A 24,321-nucleotide genomic window follows, 5' to 3' on the forward strand; every position below is an offset into this window, starting at 1 on the left:
TGGGTAACCCCTTGTGAGGAATTTTTGTGTCATGTTGTTTAATCTTTCCCTTTTGGTGTCATCATTAGACACAATACGGTTAACCCGCATGTATTGTGATAATGATAGGGTTTTCTTTGTGACTTTAGGATGGCAGCTGCTGTAATGGAGGAGGCTATTGCGGTGAGTGGGTTTATTGTAGAGGTCGACGGTGATATTGCCTATATGATCAATCCTAATCATGGTGTCCAGAAAACTGATTTCTTCTTGGCTGGTATGCATAGTAAAACTGAGTTCCGTATGTATCTGATTCAGATCTTGGACAAAGTTGTGAATGGTCAATTCTGGGACCCTCCATATGCAGAAGATGTCATCAATGAAGCAGAGCCAAATGATGGCATACTGGCAAAATGATGGATGTGTATAAACGTGATCTTCTTCAAATGCTCTCATGGATAGCACATGGATGGGCCACGTTGGACCCCATAGCGGTCCCCCTCTTTTGGCAGTAAAATGTGTCCCCAAACAAAAATACATTTTTTGTCAATATAATACTCAGTAGTTCAAGACAGAACTTTTGTTGTATGTCTTGTAAATTAGAGTGGGTATGTAGTAGTTTTGCTGTTGCTTGTAACCCCTTTTCATGTTCATTGGATGTATATAGACTATTTACGTCAAGGGTAATTAATGTACAGCTGGGTGCCTTGTCACATTGTTGTAATTTCATGAGGAAATCAGTGGTGTCTAACAGGAATGACTTGGATGATTTAATTAAGGGCGTGAGAATCTTCTGCATGTAAATTGCAAGGGGGGAAAAAACTGAGTCTGTAGATGCTACTATTGGACATCCAGGAGGGTTATTAAGTCTCTTGTGTACTTTGGGTAATATGTAAAATGCTGGTGTAATGGGATCTTGTTTGGTGAGGAATGTGGCTGTTTTGGAATCAATGACACCATGGCATGTATAAGTCATTAATGTGTTGTATATTAGTCCCTGTATTTGTTTAGTAGGATCATTAGGTAAAATCTCGTAAGTTTCCGCGTCCGCCAGATGTCGTCTGATTTCTCCAAGGAATTCTGTTTTGTCCATTACTACCAAAGCTTCACTTTTATTGGCCGGTTTGAGAATAATGTATTGTCTTTCTGTAGAGAGTCAAGGGCCATCTTTTCCTACACAGATAAATTATTGGTGTGTTTAAACTCACCTCGTGCGTTTTCTATCAGGATGTTCTGTATTGTATCCTAAGAGAGGGAGATATAGGTCTCGATTGGTTGTTTATTCTGTGGGGGCATGAAGGAGGAGCTAAGGGTTGTGTCTGATGAACCCACCGACTCTTGGCTGGGGGTGTCTGATGTCCCTTGTGACAAAGTCGAAGATCGAGTCAACCATTCAAGAACCGCTGGGTTGCTAGCTGACACTGGGAGCTCAGGCCTCTCGAAGTGACCGATGCTGTCACGACCCATTACCCTGCTGCAACCTGTGCCTGCACCAGAAACAATTAGGCCTGTGCCCCTCCCCTGTGCAGGGATTGTCACTTATCTCTCTGACATACTGCTATGTCAAATAAGTAAATAAAAAGGAAATTAATACACGCCAAAAAGGGCTTTAGAACATATAACTGTGGTCCTAAACGACCCAAATTTTTTTTTTGCCACTAATACACGCCAAAAAGGGCTGTAATTTTCTAACTTACACACACACAATGGCTAACAAGCCCTTTTTCTTTTCCCCCACTAATACACACAAAAAAAAGGCTTTAGAACATATACCTTCAAGAAAAATCCAGCTTTAACTGTATGTAATGTCAACTAGTTGTGTCAGAGATATAAATGCGGCCGTGAAAGGCAAATAATGTTATTTTTGACACTAATACAATCCAAAAAGGGCTTTCATTTTCTCGCTTCACCACACAACGGCTAATAAGCCCTCCCCCCCATTAATACACACCAAAAAAAGGCTTTAGAACATATACCTTCAAGAAAAATCCAGCTTTAACTGTATATAATGTCAACTAGTTGTGTCAGAGATATAAATCCAAAATTCAGCAGAAAACAACCCATTAAAATTTAATTATACCTTATTTAAAGACACTTAACAAGATATCTATTGATAGGTTACACGTAGGAAATAGGTCAAAAGAAAATAGAGAATTGACGTGCTTAATTAAAGAAACTTGATACCTTTATTAATGAATGGGTATGAGCAAGAGTGATCAATATACTCGGATGCTCTTGATATAAAAAAAAGAAAAAAAAAAATGCAAACAGCGAACCTCCTATTAGAGATAGGTGGTACAAGTAAATCACTATAGTGACGGGGATGATAAAGGGTAGGTCTGTGGGAAAGTTTCTCTCCCTAGACAACCCTACGGAACTATGTCCTGAAGCACAGGGATGTCCCCTAATGGTGGAGACACCCTGCCCCCGTACCTAAGCCTAGATATGGCCCTAGTGATGCCCTACTTAGCAAAGCTGGATCGAGAAATATTAATCCAGAGAAGCAAAATGAAAAAATAATAAGTCAAATGTAAATGATAGAAAGACAACCCCAACGCGTTTCGGCTGCATACAGCAGCTCATCAGGAGGTGATGGCAGTGTAGTCAACGTAGGGAATGAAGTAAGCAAAATAATTTCTATTATAAGAAACTGTAGTGCTTAGAAAAATAAGATGGTACTTAGCTCCTTGGCATACTTGATGGTGCTGTGTATACAGATATGTATCTCTTGTCCGTATATATGATGGATTCTGAGGGTAAAAAACGTGCTATATGTCAGACATTTATATAGGCCTGCAAAAAAACAAAGTACTCTGTGTCTGACATTCATATATGATTCTGAGCAAGTAAAGTACTTAGTCACAAGTGTTCATATAGCCATAGTGTACTGATCAATATAACAAAGTATACTGTATACCACTCAGACATTAACATCAGGGGACAAGTCCGTGGTGTAAGCGATGTAATGTACTCACCAGACAGAGGGAGACCCTGTAACAGGCACAGCTGGTATGCTGGGAGGCTGGAGGGCTCATAGCAGTGTGTCAGCGCTTGCTATTTAAGCGCTGGTGCCGGCATGTGTTTCCGGACGCCGTCGGCGTCCGGAAACACATGCCGGCACCAGCGCTTAAATAGCAAGCGCTGACACACTGCTATGAGCCCTCCGGCCTCCCAGCATACCAGCTGTGCCTGTTACAGGGTCTCCCTCTGTCTGGTGAGTACATTACATCGCTTACACCACGGACTTGTCCCCTGATGTTAATGTCTGAGTGGTATACAGTATACTTTGTTATATTGATCAGTACACTATGGCTATATGAACACTTGTGACTAAGTACTTTACTTGCTCAGAATCATATATGAATGTCAGACACAGAGTACTTTGTTTTTTTGCAGGCCTATATAAATGTCTGACATATAGCACGTTTTTTACCCTCAGAATCCATCATATATACGGACAAGAGATACATATCTGTATACACAGCACCATCAAGTATGCCAAGGAGCTAAGTACCATCTTATTTTTCTAAGCACTACAGTTTCTTATAATAGAAATTCTTTTGCTTACTTCATTCCCTACGTTGACTACACTGCCATCACCTCCTGATGAGCTGCTGTATGCAGCCGAAACGCGTTGGGGTTGTCTTTCTATCATTTACATTTGACTTATTATTTTTTCGTTTTGCTTCTCTGGATTAATATTTCTCGATCCAGCTTTGCTAAGTAGGGCATCACTAGGGCCATATCTAGGCTTAGGTACGGGGGCAGGGTGTCTCCACCATTAGGGGACATCCCTGTGCTTCAGGACATAGTTCCGTAGGGTTGTCTAGGGAGAGAAACTTTCCCACAGACCTACCCTTTATCATCCCCGTCACTATAGTGATTTACTTGTACCACCTATCTCTAATAGGAGGTTCGCTGTTTGCATTTTTTTTTTTATATCAAGAGCATCCGAGTATATTGATCACTCTTGCTCATACCCATTCATTAATAAAGGTATCAAGTTTCTTTAATTAAGCACGTCAATTCTCTATTTTCTTTTAAATTATACCTTATTATTACTATTTTAATATAGATATCCCAAAATAACAATGATGTCACGTATATTTAATATGCTTCAATTGATGAGGGAAAATTATCAGAGGGAAAATAGGGAATTCTTACCCTAGAAAACCCTATCCTACTCCTCAGCCCAGGGATGGCCCCTGATGGTGGGGACTCCCTGTTCTCGTGCCTGGGCTATCAGGCTCTGAATTTCCCTAGCGGGTTATATACCCTAATTTCACCCAAAATAACCCAAGGGAAGATCCTAGTGCCCAGGGTGGGTATTACTACCCCGACGTGGGTCCCAGTATCCAACACTGGTATTACTACCCCAACGAGTTTCCGCCATAAACAGGTTCCTCAGGGGGTCAATACAGTGGGTGAGTCACTACTCAAACTGCATTGATAAAACCACAAACATAATCATAATCAATAGATAGAAGAGGATAATCAAGATATTCAAGGGGTGGTGAATTTGAACAAAAGTGAAACTGGCAGATAAAATCCAGTTTCACAGATGGCTATTGCACTCATTGGGTAACCAGAATGACAGTCCCATCAAAAATGTCCAGTCGGTGAGCAGGGTGTAGAGTCTAAAAGAGACAGAAAGATTCCCGAAGGTCAGCTAGCACACTGATATGTAAGTCCAAAAACCAGCAATATGACTTACAGATATGTTGCTAGAACCTAAAGTGATCCTTTCTCTTGGTGGTAGGTACACATCTCGCCAGATAGTATACTTCTTCTTTACTACTGGTATCAGCACTCCTGCCATTCGGCACAGGTGGCCTTTGTTTTGGTGGCGCTGTGCTGGTGGGTTGGTGGGACCCAGTGTCATGGGTGACATTGTCAGACAGCAGGTTTGACTCGTGGGTCCCGCCGCCTACTAGGGCTGTGCTGATTTCTCACTGCATTGTGCTGCGCCTTTTTGTCAGAGTAGGTCCCACTCAAAGAGGCGACCTTGGCGTGGTGGGTGGACTTATGCCTTTTCATCAAAATGTACACTAATGCCTCTTGTACAGCATGTAGTATGGGGGGCTCCACACTTCAATATGGCGCTGAGAAGCGAGTTTAATTAGATCAAAGCATAGCATTGTGGATGTGTGATCCAGTTCTGTTTTTCTCCCCATGATAATACTTCATGAAAAGGTGACCCTATTGCCGCAATATCTGTGGGTACCCTTTTTATAGTCAAATATTCCTGCTGCTAGGGGTGCCGATCCCCCTCCCTTTCCGGTCACCCGATTTATTCCACTTTTCACCGTCATAAAAGATTAGTGTTGAACAATCTGCGCAACAGCAACACTGGGAGGGAGGAGGCTCTCCCTACCATGATCCCCATACCCTTATACATTGATCCGGGCAGCGGCATCAGCCTCAACCAGTGCCGCGATGTAAGAATGCCGCCCCAACTTCCGGCAGGTGAAGCGCACACACTGGAAGTTGGGCAGTCCACCGGTAGGTGGAACGCAAATGCACTCCACCGGATCTGATACGCCGGAAGTGGAAAAATCACGTGCCGCCGGCAGGTGGGGAAACGGTCCCTCAAACAAGTTACAATGATGAGCCCCTACAACATAAATCAGGGCTAGCGGTGTATTTTGGTAGGAAATACCTAATATGTGCAGTGGGACATAAGACGAAAATAGGGAGACATATCATGTAGATGTCACAGGCTGTGAGGGATTTTATAATTCACATGATCACCATAGACCATCAATCGTTGAAAAAATATAAAATTATAGTGTCTGGGGAAATGATATTATCCTCCAGTGATAACTACAAAGATTTGGATGCTTCTCGCATCACAGGCACGGTTGGGGAACTAAATGTCACAGAGTAATGTCACCTAATACAAATGGGACTGACCTATGGACTAGCTATTAATAGGTAGAAGGGACTCACTAGGGAAATTCAGGGCCTGATAGCCCAGGCTTGAGGACAGGGAGTCCCCACCATCAGGGGCCATCCCTAGGCTGAGGAGTAGCATAGGGTTTTCATGGGTAAGAATTCCCTATTTTCCACCTCATAATTTTCCCTCATCAATTGAAGCATATGAAATATACGTGACATAATTTACTGTCACCTTTGTTTTTTTTGGGATATCTATATTAAAATAGTAAAAATAAAGTAAATTTCATTTTAATGGGTTGTTTTCTGCTAGACTTTGGCTTTAGAGCATATAACTTTGGCTGTGAACGGCAAATAATATATATTTTTTGGCCACTAATACATGCCAAAAAGGGCTTTAACTTTCTCACTTCATAACACAACGGCTAATAAGTCCTTTTTCTTATTCCCCACTAATACACGCCAAAAAAAAGAAGGCTTTAGAACATATAACTGCAGCCGTGAACGACAAATAATGTTTTTTTTGCCACTAATACACCACAAAAAGAACTTTCATTTTCTCACTTCACCACATAATCACTAATAAGCCCTTTTTCTTTTTCCCTACTAATACATGCCACAAAAAGTCTTTAGAACGTATAACTGCGGCCGTGAACGGCAAATTGTATTTTTTTTTTGCCACTAAACCATGCCAAAAAGGCCTTTCATTTTCTCACTTCACCACACAACGGCTAATAAGCCCTTTTTCTTTTCCCCCCACTAATACACGCCAAAAAAGGCTTTAGAACATGTAACTGCGGTCTAATAAGACCCCAATAACAAGAACGTTTTGCTGGAATTACCGAGGTATTGCAAACCTGAATCTTTTTGCAAACCAAATCTTTTTAAGGGATGTTCACACAGCAGATTAAATGCACTTAAAAAATCTTATGGGAATCCGTGCTGATTTTAAGCACAGTTTTGGTGAGGTTTTCGGCACTTTTTTTTGCAGCTCCTCATTCATTTCATTGAGAGAATCAGTGTGAATGTAAATAAGGTACTGCTTATTCAGTTCATGGAGTTGAACTTTTTTAATCCATTTGCCTTGTAGTACTAAAATTGTAGTGGTGGTAAAACATCTCAGCAGTTTTTTTTTTATTATTGCACAGAAAGTGTTGCTTGGGCAGCAATCAAAAAAACAAAGCGGTGTTGGACAACATAATTGTAGAAAATAGGAGAACGAAATTAGACCGTAAATTCACCTGAAGTGTTAGGGCTTCCCAATAAAAATTAATATTGGCAAAGTAATAAATACTAAACTGAAGTCTAGGGACTCCTGCACATTACCAAGATCTGAATCTATGTTGTACAGATATGTCTTATGGCACCTATAGAAATATGAGCTTATACTAGATTCATTCCATGCCTTCTGCTCAGTTCCATACTATAGGTGCACAATGCCGAAATCACTATACAAATTGCCTTTTTGTGTCAGACCTCGCAGAAAAGGATCTTTACGCCCTGAAAAGAATGGTACCCTAATTCGATTTGTGTCTGATTCGTCCTATCAATTTGATTAGTGTCTGAATGAAGTTGACCTGAATCAAAAGTACTCTAATTGTCTGAAAATCTCTCTCTCTTGAATCACACCAAATTCAGGTTCATTAGAATCCAAACTTTTTGGAAAATTAAGGGGAATTTTCTGAATATTAGAATTGATTTTCTCATCTCTACTCCCCACTTTGGGATGTGGAAGCAGTCAGGCAGACATAGCTGTAACCTAAATTAGGCAGTCTTTACTTGACTCACATAGTGCAACAAGCTTATAGCTATAAAACTTTTTGACAGTCTTCATGAATGCAGACTTCCTTGTCTAAAAATGATTCCCATTATGTTTTTTTTTTATGTAGTTTTGGAGGCTAAAATCAGGAGTGGATAATAAAAAGAGAGAAAATCTAAAGGACAAATACAACGTCTCATCATTTTTTTTTTATTCACTCCTGGTTTTGTCTTCCAAAACTGCATCAGGAAACCTGATGTGTGGCAGTATCCTTATGATCATTTCCGCCAAAGACTTATATTTCTAACCTATTATTTTTCTTTAATAGGAATAAGTAATTATCTCTAAAATACCTGAACTTTCGTGTTGTTTCCATGTAAACTTGGACTGGTCCCTTCTGACATACTCTGTGAATAGCTAAAGCTAGAACGAGGCTATAGAGATCAACAAAATAATTTAAGACTTAATTCCCTAGCTAGAAAATCTGTGTCTTCATCATCACATTCATGGATCTCAGTGAACTGTCTGAAAACATGAGAAGAACAAAGCAGGAAAAGTAATAAAAGGTGTCTGGAAATTCAGATGCTCCTACAGTCATCAGCAATAACTGTTACAAGTCTCTTTAATCACTCTTGTCAGGCAAAAGGCATTGTGACTATGTCCCTCTACAATTATTTTTTTTCTACCCAGTGACACATCTAATGCACCTGCAAGAAATTAATAGAAAAAAAAATAGAAAGAATATTTCTCATGCAAAAAACATTTCTCATATAAAGAACAGAATATATTAAATATTTCAGACTCTGAAGTTCCTCTTTTACAGAAGAACATCTGCATCAAAGGATGACAAAGTTCCTAGTTAGCACTCACTTTACAACCCTCTTGGTTAGATAGAGCAAGTTAGAAGTAAATTTTTTCCAAACTGTCATCCATCCAAAAACTTAGACTGGGGCTTTTTGCTCTGCCAGAGGATGCCAGATTTCTGATAAGGAAAGGAATATTCTGCTTCACCGCAAAAGCACTGGTGTGGACGGTCCATGTGCAATGAGCTGGACCGGGGTATGCACTCTGACACCAAATTATGCAATGGCTGGGTCAGGTGAAGGTGATAGTCTATAGTTTGTGCGTGACGCCAATTGCAACGTGTGCAGGGTACTAACACAGGGCCCTTTAAGATGTTGTAACTCACGTACCAGGCTAGGAATGCCAGAGTGGTGTAATGTCTCTGTGTGGTAATGGCAATAGGGTCAAAGGTGTCTCCTACCTGGGTACGGCTGGACTCCTGGATCCTGGCTCACTTGCAATAAATTGAGTGTGGTGCTAGTAGGAGTAATTGAGGAACTTGTAGAAGTAATTGAGATGCAGACTGTGGGTAAAGTTCAAACTTGTCTTTATTAGTTGCAGTTTTTATCCAAGCGAGATACAGCATTAGCCTTTGGTCCCAGCAGGTATTGGCAATGTGTGGCAGGAAATTATTTTCTGCTCTATCAGGTGCCTGGAACTTTTGCAGGAAAGGAACGTCTGCTTAGTAGCTCTGTAATGTGGCAGGAATTTGGCTTCTGCACTGTCTATATTCTGCTGTCTGGGGACTGACTAGCTGAGGAGGAATATAGCTTCTCTTGGGTCTCTGGACTTTACCCACAGCTATCTTCTCAGGGTATGCTTCTTCCTGGAACTGGAGTTGTCTGCTTGCTTCTTCCAGCTGAGGCTACAGAGCTCAGGCTGGGGATGATGATCAATTGTCTCAGCCGAGACAAGATCCTGGCTTTGGATCCCTATATCTGGGAGCTCCTATTCGCACACCCTACCCATAGTAGGGGTGGGTTACACACTCACTCTAACTTCCTTTCCTCCCCATGAGGCAGGATGTGGGCGCAGCCACTCTGCTCACAGAGGGGGGAGCTAGACTGGAATGTACTATTCCAGTCTAGAAACACTAAACTGGCTAAGTCCTTGCTGAACACATTGCTGCCACCTGCTGGTGAACATAGAAATTACAGCAATATACACTTTACAAGGCTTTCAATGCACATATGTGAGAATATTATGTGAAATTACACAAGATGACAAGGTAAATACACTTAACAGGTTGTAGCAGGGTAAAGGAGTTTCGTAACACAACTCTGGGGTGTTACACATCGAGTATCAAATGATCTTCTTTATTTTCACACATGAGCACATATACATAAAGTAACAACATGTTTCAAGGAATCTAATGTCCCCTTCATCAGGTTACAAGATCTTGCTTATCTGTGAAACTAAAGAAGATCATTGGATACTTCATGGACCGTCCACACCAGTGCTTTTGCGCCAAAGCAGAATCTTTCTTAACGTAAGCATCTCTTTGGGGAATTGGGCATCCCATTTCAAAGATACTACCTCTGCGGCTGCATACCTGGTGACCAATAATCTTTTTTAGTAAAGTCTATGTGACGGACTGAACCGTCACTGGGGCTGCTGGAGAAGCCTGAGGGCTAGCCTCCTTCCTACGGACTATTGACCCAGAAATATGGAGACCCCCTCAGACCTTTTGGGGTTACAAGGAACTATGAACCCTGATTTATGTGTGGAGTTTATATGCCACATATTTCCTATTGACCACTAAAGGTGCAAGGTGTTAATCCAGCAACACAAAAAGGGTTAACTCTGTACTGAGACTCCCACTGATTGTGTTAGTGATGGGATTAAGATAGCTGACTCTAGGAGTAGCCGACTCCAGTGTAGATGAGTAGATCACCGTATGATACACTCAGGAGATAATCCCATTACATGTGTCTCCTCTCTCCCTATTCATTCATTAGGGAGGGGGTGAAGATGTCATGTTGTTCATGGTTGATTGATTTATGTTGTTAGACTTCTTGAACTGTATATATACTGAGTTGATCTTCAATAAAGTAAGTCCCTGTTTTATCTTCAACATAGAGCCTCGTCTCATGTGTGTGGGGATTGCTATACACTGTATACTCCCCTGGCTATAATCCCTAGCTTTTGTAAGAGCTGTTCCTGTTCCTTGTTCCTGCATCACTCGCTGAAGGAAGAGAGGTTCACCCACTGGAGCCTGGAGCCTCATCGTATGTCTAGGGTGGGTAGGAGACAGCAAGACCCCAACCAAGCTGCGGTGGTTCATGGGATCTGCAGTGCTTATGGTGTCGAGCGGAGTGCTTGGAGCCCTCAGGAAGCACTCGGGGCATCTATCAGTGGAGGTACCCAGTTGGGGTGCCAGGCGTTCAGTTACAGTCTACAATAGGGTTGTTCCTATCTTTAGCACAACCAAATAAGGTGAGCCTCCATTCTCATCAATTTCTGATTACATACATTTTTTCGAACATGCTACCCTATTGTGCACCCCCATTTTTCTCTTTATTTCCCTCTATTACTGAGCGAAATTCAGACACACCTGCATCTAGATTTCTGATAAGGCACACCTCATCATAAATTGGGTGCATCCTCCAACAGAAATCTGCTCCAGCTCAGAGATGCAAACATTTTTTAAGAAGTTGCAGTAAAAAAAAAATCACAAACACATTTTTTACCATCAGAAATACACCTATATTAGGTGTATTTCTGGCACAGATTCCAACGCAAAGATTATTTGCACCTCAGTCTGCAACTTTTCCCCTTTCACACCATGTCTAAAAAAGCAGTACGTGTCATGGGTGGGGAAGAGGATGGGCCAGCAGGTCCATCTCAATCATCATTTTCTTCACCTGTTTTAGGAATAGAAAATAGTCTAAATGTAAGGCTACTTTTACACTAGCGTTGACCCCTAATGCATGTCAATGGGGACGGATCCGTTTTATCTGTCACAATCTGCCACAATAGAAAACAAATTCTTCCTTCATTGACCTTTAATGGAGTTCATGACGGATCCGTCTTGGCAATGTTAACCCTTTCATGACCAAGGGTCATTGAGGCCCCAATGTCCAGGTCAAAATTTTCAAATCTGACATGCGTCACTTTATGTGGTAATAGCTTTGGAACACTTTTACTTATCCATGCCATTCTGAGATTGTTTTCTCGTGACACATTGTACTTCATGATAGTCATATATTTGAGTCAATAAATTTCACCTTTATTTAGGAAAAAATCCCAAATTTACCAAAAATGTGGAAAAATTCACAATTTTCCAAATTTCAATTTCTCTGCTTCTAAAACAGAAAGTGATACCTAATAAAATATTTATTACTTAACATTCCCCATATGTCTATTTTATGTTGGCATCATTTTGGAAATGTCATTTTATTTTTTTAGGACGTTAGAAGGCTTAGAAGTTTAGAAGCAATTCTTATAATTTTTATGAAAATTTCCAAAACCCACTTTTTAAAGGACCAGTTCAGGTCTGAAGTCACTTTGTGGGGCTTACATAGTGGAAACCCCCATAAATGACCCCATTGTAGAAACTACACCCCTAAAGTTACTCAAAACTGATTTTAAAAACTTTGTTAACCCTTTAGGCGTTCCACAAGAATTAAAGGAAAATGGAGATGAAATTTCAAAATTTCACATTTTTGGCAGATTTTCCATTTTATATATTTTTTTTCTTTAACACATTGAGAGTTAACAGCCAAACAAAACTCAGAATTTATTACCCTGATTCCGCGGTTTACATAAACACCCCACATGTGGTCGTAAACTGCTGTACGGGCACACGGCAGGCGCAGAAGGAAAGGAATGCCATATGGTTTTTGGAAGGTAAATTGTGCTGGATTGGTTTTCTGAACGCCATATGTTTTTTATTTTTGTGCCGATCGTCTTGTGCAGGGGCTAGTTTTTTGTAGAAAGTGTTGAGGTTTTTATTGGTACCATTTTTGGGTACATAGGATTTTTTGATCATTCATTATTACACTTTATGTGGCAAGGTGACCCAAAAATTGGCTGTTTTGGAACAGTTTTCATTTATTTATTTTTACAGCGTTCATCTGAGGAGTTAGGTCATGTGATAGTTTTATAGAGAAGATCGTTACGGACGTGGCAATACCTAATATGTATACTTTTTCTTATTTATTTAAGTTTTACACGATAATAGCATTTTTGAAACCCAAAAAATGATGTTTTAGTGTCTCTATAGTCTGAGAGCCATAGCTTTTTTATTTTTTGGGCGATTGTCTTAAATAGGGTATCATTTTTTGCGGGACGAGGTGACGGTTTGATTGGTACTATTTTGGGGGTCATACGCCTTTTTGATCGCTTGCTGTTGCACTTTTTGTGATGTAAGGTGACAAATATAGCTTTTTTGGCACAGTTTTTTTAATTTTAATTTTATGGTGTTTATCGGACGGGGTCTATCATGTGATATATTTATAGAGATGGTCGTTACGGACGCGGCGACACCTAATATGTGTATTTTATTTTATTTTTTCATTTTTTTATAGGAAAAGGCAATTTCTTTTTTCTAATTTACATTTTTATTTATTTATTTATTTTTACTTTTATTATTTTCACTTTTTTTTTTTATCAGTTCCCTCTTGGATCTTGAAGATCCAGTGGGGCTGATAGTTGTACTATACTTTGCAATGCTCTTGCATTGCAAAGTATAGTACTTCCAGATTGCCTGTAGGTGGCAGCACTGGACGCCTTTGCCATGGCAACCAGACGCTTTTGCAAAGCGTCCGGTTGCCATTGCAACCATCGGGTGCTGCAATCACAGCGCTGCAGCCCCGATGTTGGAGAGAGGGAGCTCCCTCCCTCCCTCTGTTAACCCCATGGATGCCGCAACCGCGGCATCTATAGGGGTTACAGGAGAGTGTCAGCATAGAGCTGACACTCTCTGCTGATGGCGGCGGCTCAGTAATTGAGCCGCCGCCATCGCACACAGCAGGGGGATCGGGGGGGGGGGCAGCGCAGGAAAGAGGGGGGTTCCGGGAGGCTGCCCATAATATCGAGGGAGGCGGGCAGGAGGGGCGGCTTGAAAATTAATGCAGGGGGCGGGGAGGCGGCGGACCGCATAAGTGCATGGGCACAGATCAGCGGGGCACAGATGAGGGGCACAGATGAGGGGGCACAGATCTGCACTAAGTGCTTGGAGGGGCACAAATCGGGGGGCATGAGGTACACTATCTGCTTTCAGACTCTGATCTGCAGAGCGCAGATCAGAGCCTGAAACCGGCATTTAACACTGCCGCGATCCGATTGGTTAGTCTGCACAGACTAACCAATCGGATCGATTGCCGGCAAGGGGCCACTCTGATTGGTCCCTTGCCGGCATTACTGCACTGTATGCTGTCTGTGACAGCATACAGGGCAGGGGCAGAAGCTTTAATCCAAGCGTTTTGCAGCGCTTGGATTAAAGAGCTGCCAGAACGTTTATATACGTGGTAGCTGCACGGGGTATGTGCAGCTATCACGTATATATACAGATTGCAGACGTGAAGGGGTTAAATATAATACAACAGGATCCGTTCATAACGGATGCAGATGGTTGTATTATCAGTAACTGAAGCGTTTTTATGGAACCCTGCCGGATCCAGTGAAAATGCTAGTGTGAAAGTAGCCTATGCCACCAAGGAAGCTGGCTTACATTTAGACCAGCACTGGATACATCAAAGTTATGTAGAGGCTGACGCCGGATCCACTGTCAGCGCAGGGGCTTATTAAAACCGGCATTTAAAACCCCGGGCTAAATAAATTAACCCCATAGTTTGTGACTTTTTACCACCACTTTTCAGACTCAAGGGAGATGATAAATCTCCTCCTTACTGTCCATGTTTTACATGTGAAAAGAGAATTAATCTACAGTATTAAGAAATATGGATACCCTATAGAGAAAACATGCTGAACTATATACAAAGGTTTATTGAGAAAACATATAGTAAAACCACAGATAAAACAAAGCAGCAAATGCCAAACACTGAAAGAAGAAGAAGCAATGGCGAAACTCATGATGGGACATGAGGGCTACGTAGGTCAGTATGGGCACATAATACTGAGCAATATGCTTTTATGGATTTTTTATTATTATTTTTACATTTGTAAAAACGTGGATTGTGCACAAGATGACAGAACTGGATATAGCAGTTGCCTACCCATACCCTATCTGCAGCTCATGGTACTTACATTTGTATTTGTGAGTTATAACCATAGACAAACTGGCTTTCTGTTCACATATAAGATAGTCTGTTATATGGAGATCAGAGAGTTGGTCACATGACACAGCTCAGAATCAAAAGGGAGGTTATAACTCACAAATAAAGTCACTGGTAAGAAGGTTGCCTTCAATACAGTTTACATCATGTACCTTTCTAATGGGTCAGAGATTAGAAATTTTTGTAGGAGTACTTCTTTAAATTAATCATTTTGGTGCAAACAATGACAATGCATACTCAAGCAAACCTGTTTTCAAAATTTTCACCCATGATAAATCCTCCTCCTATTGAACTCCCAGAGCCAGACATACTTACCATTATCCTAGAAACTGATATAAATTATCGAGCAAATCTAAGCAAGCTTATTTTTGAGATCTTATAACAGGTCAGAGAGTAAACATTTTTGTGGGAGTGCTACTTTATATATGTCTAGAGATGATACCCCAGTTTTTATGCCAACCCCACTCCCCCACTGGAGCAAACCTTCAATATGTATGCAACACTAGTTCAACTTTTTACATTTCTTAAATCTGGCCTACTTTTCAAAATTGGAGTAAATGGAGTAAGAGCAAAAAAAAAACTAAAACAAAAAAGTACCAAATGTCATATCTTGAAACTTTTTGAAGCCAAAATTCTGGAGTGCAGAGAAATTCCACCTCCACTCAAGTTCCTAAACTTACTCTAAAGGTGGCTGCAGGCAGATGAAATGTTATCTTCAAAATCCATATATATGCAGGGGATTTGGAGCAGTGTATTGGAAAATCTGAGCACTGACCACTACAAAGATGAAACCCTTGATAAATTGATAAATTCTCACTTTCAAATTCTGAGATGTCCTGTTATACTAACATGTGGAGTTTTTTCTTACAGTTAAGAGGATATCCAAACAAAAAAGCCTAGAAGTCTATATGTATGTTACAGAATATAGATGCACTGAGCAAAAATATAAATGCAACACTTTCAGTTTTGCTCCCATTTTGCAGGAGCTGAACTCAAAGATCTGAAACATTTTCTACATACACAAAAGACCCATTACTCTCAAATATTGTTCATAAATCTGTCTACATCTATGTTAGTGAGCACTTCTCCTTTGCCGAGATAATCCATCCCACCCCACAGGTGTGGCATATCAAGGTGCTGATTAGACAGCATGAATATTGCACAGGTGTGGCTTAAGTGGGCAAATGCTCACATTCGATGGCGTCTGGCACGTTGGACAGGTGGATGATCATGGATGACTCCCGGTTTTCACTGTTCAGGGCAGATGGCAGACAGCTTATATGGTGTTGTGTGGGTGAGCGGTTTGCTGACGTCAACGTTGTGGATCGAGTGGCCCATGGTGGCGGTGGGGTTATGGTATGGGCAGGTGTATGTTATGGACAATGAACACAGGTGCATTTTAATGATGACATTTTGAATGCACAGAGATACCATGATGAGATTCTGAGGCCAATTGTTGTGCCATTTATCCACGACCATCACCTCATGTTGCAGCATGATAATGCACGGCCCCATATTGCAAGGGTCTGTACACAATTCCTGGAAGCTGAAAACATCCCAGTTCTTGCATGGCCAGCATACTCACCGGACATGTCACCCATTGAGCATGTTTGGGATGCTCTGGATCGGCGTATACGACAGCGTGTTCCAGTTCCTGCCAATATTCTGAAACTTCGCACAGCTATTGAAGAGGAGTGGACCAACATTCCACAGGCCACAATCAACAACCTGATCAACTCTATGCAATGGAGATGTGTTGCACTGCACGAGGCAAATGGCGGCCACACCAGATACTGACTGGTTTTCTGTCCCCCAGTAAGGCAAAACTGCGCACATTTCAGAGTAGCATTTATTGTGGGAAGTCTAAGGCACACCTGTGCAATATTCATGCTGTCTAATCAGCACCTTGATATGCCACACCTGTTAGGTGGGATGGATTATCTTGCTAAGGCTACTTTCACACTTGCGGCAGGACGGATCCGACAGGCTGTTCACCATGTCGGATCCGTCCTGCGGCTATTTCGCCGTGCCCGCGGACCGCCGCTCCGTCCCCATTGACTATAATGGGGACGGGGGCGGAGCTCCGGCACAGCACGGCGGTGCACAGAGAAAGCCGCCGGACTAAAAAACCTGACATGCAGTTATTTTAGTCCGGCGGGCTTTCTCCGTGCACCGCCGTGCTGCGCCGGAGCTCTGCCCTGTCACCATTATAGTCAATGGGGACGGAGCATCGGTCCGGCGGCACGGCGAAATAGCCGCAGGACGGATCCGACATGGTGAACAGCCTGTCGGATCCTTCCTGCCGCAAGTGTGAAATTACCCTAACACATATTTAGACAGATTTGTGAACAATATTTGAGAGTAATGGGTCTTTTGTGTATGTAGAAAACATTTTAGATCTTTGAGTTCAGCTCATGCAAAATGGGAGCAAAACCGAAAGTGTTGTGTATTTAGTGTAGATACTTTCCAGCTATGTACATTGAATGTAATTGCCAAATGCAAGTTGAACAGTACCTTAGATATCTGTGCTATAAATCTCATTTAACACTAGTGTCATGGTCACAAATCCAATCAGTTGAAATGTAATTAGTGCCTACTATACTAATAATAATCTGGATTGTATTGTACATTAATCTTATTGTAGACACATCAATGAAATACGAGTGGGATCACCCTGGTTAGCAGCAGAGCACCTGTCCCTAGATTTCTCATGGGTGAGTGCATGTTACTTCCTTGTTGTTAAGCATTAAAGTGTACCTATCATTTCAATCTTTTTTTCTTAATTGCGGCGGCCATTGTTGATCTGGTGCTGTGCTGGTGGGTTGGTGGGGCCCAATGCCAGGGTGGCTCTGCCAGGTAGCGGGGGCTTTGTTTGGCTGCTGGGTCCTGCTGCCTATTAGTGCAGTGCTGCAGCATCGGTGGTCGCGGACAAATTTAGAGTAGGTTCCCACTCAAGGAGGCAACCTTTTCGTAGTGAGTGGGACTATGATTTTTGATCAAATTGTATACCAATGCCTCATGTACAGTATGAAACATAGGGGTAGGTATAATATAAATTGTGCTGAGAAGCGATGGTAATTATGCTGAGAAGCAGTTATTAGATAAAAGCATAGTATTGAGGATGTGCGATCCAGTTTCACTCTTATATTTTACATGTCCTGTAGAATGTATTCTTTTTTCCCCCTCTGGTATCAGCATTCCTCCCCATTCAGCCCAGGTGAATTTATTTAGCAGGAGACTGCTTAAGGCCTCTTTCACACTGGCGTGTGCAGCCCGTTGCGGGCCGCAATGCACGAGCACAGTCCGTGGGGCAGTTGCAGCGGATCGCGGACCCATTCACTTAAATGGGTCTGCTATCCGGCCGTTGCGCAAAAAGATAGGACATGTTCTATCTTTTTGCGGAACGGAAGTATGGGACGAAACCCCACGGAAGCACTCCGTAGTGTTTCCGTAGGGTTCCGTTACGTGGTTCCGTTCCGCACCATTCCACATCTCTGGATTTGCAGACCCATTCAAGTGAACGGGTTCTGCATCCTTGATGCGAAATGCCCACGGAACGGCGCCCGTGTGGAACGGTGCAAAATGCGGGCCGCAATACGGCAATGGGCCGCTCACGCCAGTGTGAAAGAGGCCTAAGGGTGTATAAATTCCTGCTACCTCTCAGTTGAAGTTCCTGAGCACATGTGATAAGGTGAGCTTTGACAACTGTTCACATGGTGCGGTGCTGTGAGGTGGTCATTGTTGCTCTGGTGCTCTGCTGGTGGGTTGGTGGGGTCCAGTGCCAGGGTGGCTCTGCCAGACAGCGGGTGCGTTGTTTGGCTGCCTGGTCCCGCTACCTATTGGTGCAGTACTGCAGCACCGGTGGTCGCCGTCCAGCACTGTGCCAAATTTAGAGTAGGTTCCCACTCGAGGAGGCAACCTTGTCGTGGTGAGTCGGCTTATGCTTTTTGATCAAATTGTATACTAATGCCTCATGTACAGTATGCAACATAGGGGTAGGTATACCATAAATTGCGCTGAGAAGCGATGTTTATTATGCTGAGAAGCAGGTATTAGATAAAAGCATAGTATTGAGAATGTGCGATCCAGTTTCACTGTTTTATTTTACATTTCTTTCTTAATTCAGTATTTGTCATGTTAATCTTTAAATGTATAATAAATTGTTTTTTTAAAAGTAGTTCATAAATCCTTTAAATGTCTCCTCACTTTTGCGGTTGCTATGGTTGTCTTACAAACATTGAGGACGTCTTCTGTTGTCAGGCATAATCTATAGACTGACTCGCTGCGTACGTCTACGGATTGCTTCCTGTTGGTTAAGCAATGTGCGCTCCCGCACTGTCTGAAGAGCGCTCTCATTACCCAGCTTCCCCCTTGCTGGTGATGAGTTGCAGCAGAGAATTATGGGAAGTGAGGGCAACGTCAGAAGAGCGCTGCGTATGGGCAACGGCTACACTACAGTCCCGCCCCCTCCTTAGAGCAGAAACGTAGATATTGTGAAGATGAAGTAACAAAACTCTGAATTGAGACATGTCCAAAAAAAGGGGTTTAAAATGCATGGGATCAAATTGATTAGGAAGAAAAGGATGAACATCACAGAAAGTAGTATATAGAGGTAAGTTTGTTAAATGATAGGTACACTAAACTTCTCTGCTTAGCGATGTGAGATTATTCATCCATCATTTCCTGCACCTGTGAGATATATGGATGTGTAAACAGAAAATGCCTCTCTTTTCAAGGTGCTTTGAAGATGTGCCAAGATGTCTTTGTAGCAATATTAGAAAACCAAATATATTAAAATGAAAGAATGAAAAACAATACACTTACCCTTAAAAGGGTTTTCCACCTTCGGGTGCTTTACAGTTCCCATGCCACCAGTAGGGCAGGCCAGCACCTCCAAGGCGTAAAGGCAAGCTCAGGCCATGTGCCCAATTTGGAGACCCAGAAGTTGAAGGGGGCAGACCCGTCAGTCAGTACCTGTAGGCGTGTGCACACATACTGCTCCACCATGTTGGTGAAATGCTGCCTCCTGCTAAGACGTTCCATATCAGCTGGTGGTGCTGGTTGTTGTGGCGTGCTGACAAAACTTTTCCACATTTCGGCAATGCTAACCCTGCCTTCTGAGGTGCTGTGTGCTGTGTATCCCCCCATCCACTCACCAGTGATGGGCATGAGCTGGTCTGGGTGCCACCCTGCTGTGAACATGGTTCCTCCTCCTGCATCTCCTCCTCCACCTCCTCATCCTCCAGCACTGTGCTCTGGCTGGAAAATTGTGTACCTTGGGTTTGTGGGTGCAGGAACCCACCCTCGGCGCCATTTGGGAATGACTGGCCGGAAACCCTACGAAACCCTCCTCCTCCTGTGCCACATCCTCTTCCATCATCGCCAGTAGCGTTTCTTCAAGGAGGCATAGAAGGGGGATAGTAATGCTGAGAACGGCGTTATCGTCACTGGCCATGTTGGTGGAGTACTCGAAACAGTGCAACAAGGAACACAGGTCTCGCATGGAGGCCCAGTCATTGGTGGTGAAGTGGTGCTGTTCCGCCGAGCGACTCACCCGTGCATGCTGCAGCTGAAACTCCACTATCACCTGCTGCTGCTCGCACAGTCTGGCCAGCATGTGCAAGGTGGAGTTCCACCTTGTGGGAATGTCGCATATGAGGCGGTGAGCAGGAAGGCCGAAGTTACGCTGCAGCGCTGACAGGCGAGCAGCAGCAGGATGAGAACGCCAAAAGCGCGCACAGACGTCCCGCACTTTATGCAGCAGCTCAGACATGTCGGGGTAATTTTTAAGGAATCTCTGCACCACCAAATTCAGCACATGCGCCAGGCAAGGGATGTGCGTCAAACCGGATAGTCCCAGAGCTGCTACAAGATTTCGCCCATTATAGCACACCTCCAGGCCGGGCTTGAGGCTGATTGGCACAAACCACTCATCGGTCTGTTGTTCAAGGCCCGTCCACAGCTCCTGCGCGGTGTGGGGTTTGTCCCCCAAAAAGATAAGTTTTAAAACTGCCTGCTGTCGTTTACCCCTGGCTGTGCTGAAGTTGGTGGTGGAGGTGTTACGCTGACCGGATGAGGAGCTGGTAGAGGATGAGGAAGCAGAGTAGGAGGAGGAAGCAACTGGAGGCAAACTGAAGCGCCCTGCAATCCTCGGTGGTGGAAGGACATGCGCTATCCGCCTCAGGCCCAGCCGCCACTGCATTTACCCAGTGTGGTGTTATGGAAATATAACGGCCCTGACCGTGCTTACTGGTCCACGTATCGGTAGTCAGGTGCACCTTGCCACAGATGGCGTTGCGCAGTGCACACCTGATTTTGTCCCCTACTTGGTTGTGAAGGGAAGGGATGGCTCGCCTTGAAAAGTAGCGTACTGTGGGACAGCCACCGCCATAAGGCCTTTAAAACTATCCGTCTCCAACAGACAGAATGCCAGCATTTCAAAGGCAAGTAATTTAGAAATGCTGGCATTCAGGGCTAGGGATCGCGGGTGGGTAGGGAGGTACTTTCTCTTCCTCACCAGAGTTTGGGATGGAGAGCTGAACGCTTCTGTGGGACATTATGGAGATGCTTGGTGACCCAGGTGTTGCTGTCACTCCAGAGGTGGATGAAGAGGCCGCGACTGCAGCAGAAGAGGAAGCAGGAGGAGCCAAAGACCTTTCTTGGTTTTTGAGGTGTCTGCTCCACTGCAAGCTCGTGTTTTGCACTTAAATGCCTGGTCATGCAGGTTGTGCTCAGGTTGAGAACGTTTATGCCTCGCTTCAGGCTCTGATTGCACAGCGTGCAAACCACTCGTGTCTTGTCGTCAGCTCATTGTCTAAAGAATTGCCACGCCAGGGAACTCCTTGGAGCTGGCTTTGGTGTGCTCGGTCCCTTGCTGCGGTGGGTAGTAGGAGGCATACTGTCTAGAGGATGGCCGCTCTGCTTTTGCACCCTGCTCCCTCTTCTGCTGTGCTGGTGGCTCTGTGCGACCACCGCCTCTTCCTCCGAACTACAGGTCCTTCTAAAAAAATTAGCATATTGTGATAAAGTTCATTATTTTCTGTAATGTACTGATAAACATTAGACTTTCATATATTTTAGATTCATTACACACCAACTGAAGTAGTTCAAGCCTTTTATTGTTTTAATATTGATGATTTTGGCATACAGCTAATGAAAACCCAAATTTCCTATCTCAAAAAATTTGCATATTTCATCCGACCAATAAAAGAAAAGTGTTTTTAATACAAAAAAAGTCAACCTTCAAATAATTATGTTCAGTTATGCACTCAATACTTGGTCGGGAATCCTTTTGCAGAAATCACTGCTTTAATGCGGCTTGGCATGGAGGCAATCAGCCTGTGGCACTGCTGAGGTGTTATGGAGGCCCAGGATGCTTCGATAGCGGCCTTAAGCTCATCCAGAGTGTTGGGTCTTGCGTCTCTTAACTTTCTCTTCCCAATATCCCACAGATTCTCTATGGGGTTCAGGTCAGGAGAGTTGGCAGGCCAATTGAGCACAGTAATACCATGGTCAGTAAACCATTTACCAGTGGTTTTGGCACTGTGAGCAGGTGCCAGGTCGTGCTGAAAAATGAAATCTTCATCTCCATAAAGCTTTTCAGCAGATGGAAGCATGAAGTGCTCCACAATCTCCTGATAGCGGCTGCATTGACCCTGCCCTTGATAAAACACAGTGGACCAACACCAGCAGCTGACATGGCACCCCAGACCATCACTGACTGTGGGTACTTGACACTGGACTTCAGGCATTTTGGCATTTCCCTCTCCCCAGTGTTCCTCCAGACTCTGGCACCTTGATTTCCGAATGACATGCAAAATTTGCTTTCATCCGAAAAAAGTACTTTGGACCACTGAGCAACAGTCCAGTGCTGCTTCTCTGTAGCCCAGGTCAGGCGCTTCTGCCGCTGTTTCTGGGGAATGCGGCACCTGTAGCCCATTTCCTGCACACGCCTGTACACAGGGGCTCTGGATGTTTCTACTCCAGACTCAGTCCACTGCTTCCGCAGGTCCCCCAAGGTCTGGAATCGGTCTTTCTCCACTATCTCCCTCAGGGTCCGGTCACCTCTTCTCGTTGTGCAGCGTTTTCTGCCACACTTTTTCCTTCCCACAGACTTCCCACTGAGGTGCCTTGATACAGCACTCTGGGAACAGCCTATTCGTTCAGAAATTTCTTTCTGTGTCTTACCCTCCTGCTTGAGGGTCAATGATGGCCTTCTGGACAGCAGTCAGGTCGGCAGTCTTACCCATGATTGCGGTTTTGAGTAATGAACCAGGCTGGGAGTTTTTAAAAGCCTCAGGAATCTTTTGCAGGTGTTTAGAGTTAATTAGTTGATTCAGATGATTAGGTTAATAGCTCGTTTAGAGAACCTTCTCATGATATGCTAATTTTTTTAGATAGGAATTTGGGGTTTTCATGAGCTGTATGCCAAAATCATCAATATTAAAACAATAAAAGGCTTGAACTACTTCAGTTGGTGTGTAATGAATCTAAAATATATGAAAGTCTAATGTTTATCAGTACATTACGGAAAATAATGAACTTTATCACAATATGCTAATTTTTTGAGAAGGACCTGTACATCAGTCACTCGCATGACCTTGATTCCATGTGTGGTCGAGGACCTCATCGTCCTCCATATCATCTTCCACCCAGTCTTCACCCCTGACTTCTTTGTCGGTCTGCACACTTTCGAAAGCCCCAGCAGTTGGCACCTGTGTTTCGTCATCATCCGAGACGTGCTGCGATGGTCCTCCCATGTACTCATCTTGAAAAATGAGTGGTTGGGCATCTGTGCGCTCAATCTCTTCCACTTCTGGGGCAGGGCTAGGTGGATGGCCCTGGGAAACCCTGCTAACAGAGTTATCAAAAAGCTGAAGAGACTGCTACATGACTTGGGGCTCAGACTGCTTAGCTGATTTGCAAGGGGGTGAGGTGAAAGACTGATGGACATCGACTGCAGGTGCCAACTGTGGTCTTTCAACATGAGACTGGGTGGTAGACAATGTGAAGGAACTGAATCCACTGTCAGCAACCCAATCTACTATCGCCTGTACTTGTTCAGGCCTCATCATTCGTAGAGCAGCATTAGGCCCGACCAAATACCGCTGCAGGTTTTGTCGCCTACTCGCACCTGAGGAAGGGGTTTCACTTGTGCGTGTAGCTGGCACAGATCGACCACGTCCTCTCCCTGCAACAGGAGCTCCACCAGCAGCACAACGACCTGGGCCACGTCCCTTATTTGACGCTCTCCTCATATTTATTAAATTTAGGATCTTGCCCTAAATGGGTGTTTAATTAATAGCAGAATAGAACGACAGTATATAAAGGGTGTATCTCACACGGCCTGAACCTGACTAGGCCTCAATAAAATATTTTTTTGCCCAAAATTGCTGTATTTCTAAAATTCCTAATTCAAACCCCTGTATGTAGAGGTAGTATCTCAGAAGGCCTGAACCTCTGTAGGCCTGCAGTAAATATGTCTTTGCACAAAATGGCAGTATTTAAAATGGCTGTATTTCAAATGCCTAATTTAAACCCCTGTATGTATAGGGGGGATCACACACGGTCTGAACCTGTGTAGGCCTGAAGTAAATATATCTTTGCACA

The sequence above is a fragment of the Bufo gargarizans genome, chromosome 9 (assembly GCF_014858855.1).
Source record: "Bufo gargarizans isolate SCDJY-AF-19 chromosome 9, ASM1485885v1, whole genome shotgun sequence".
NCBI classification, from domain to species: Eukaryota; Metazoa; Chordata; class Amphibia; order Anura; family Bufonidae; genus Bufo; species Bufo gargarizans.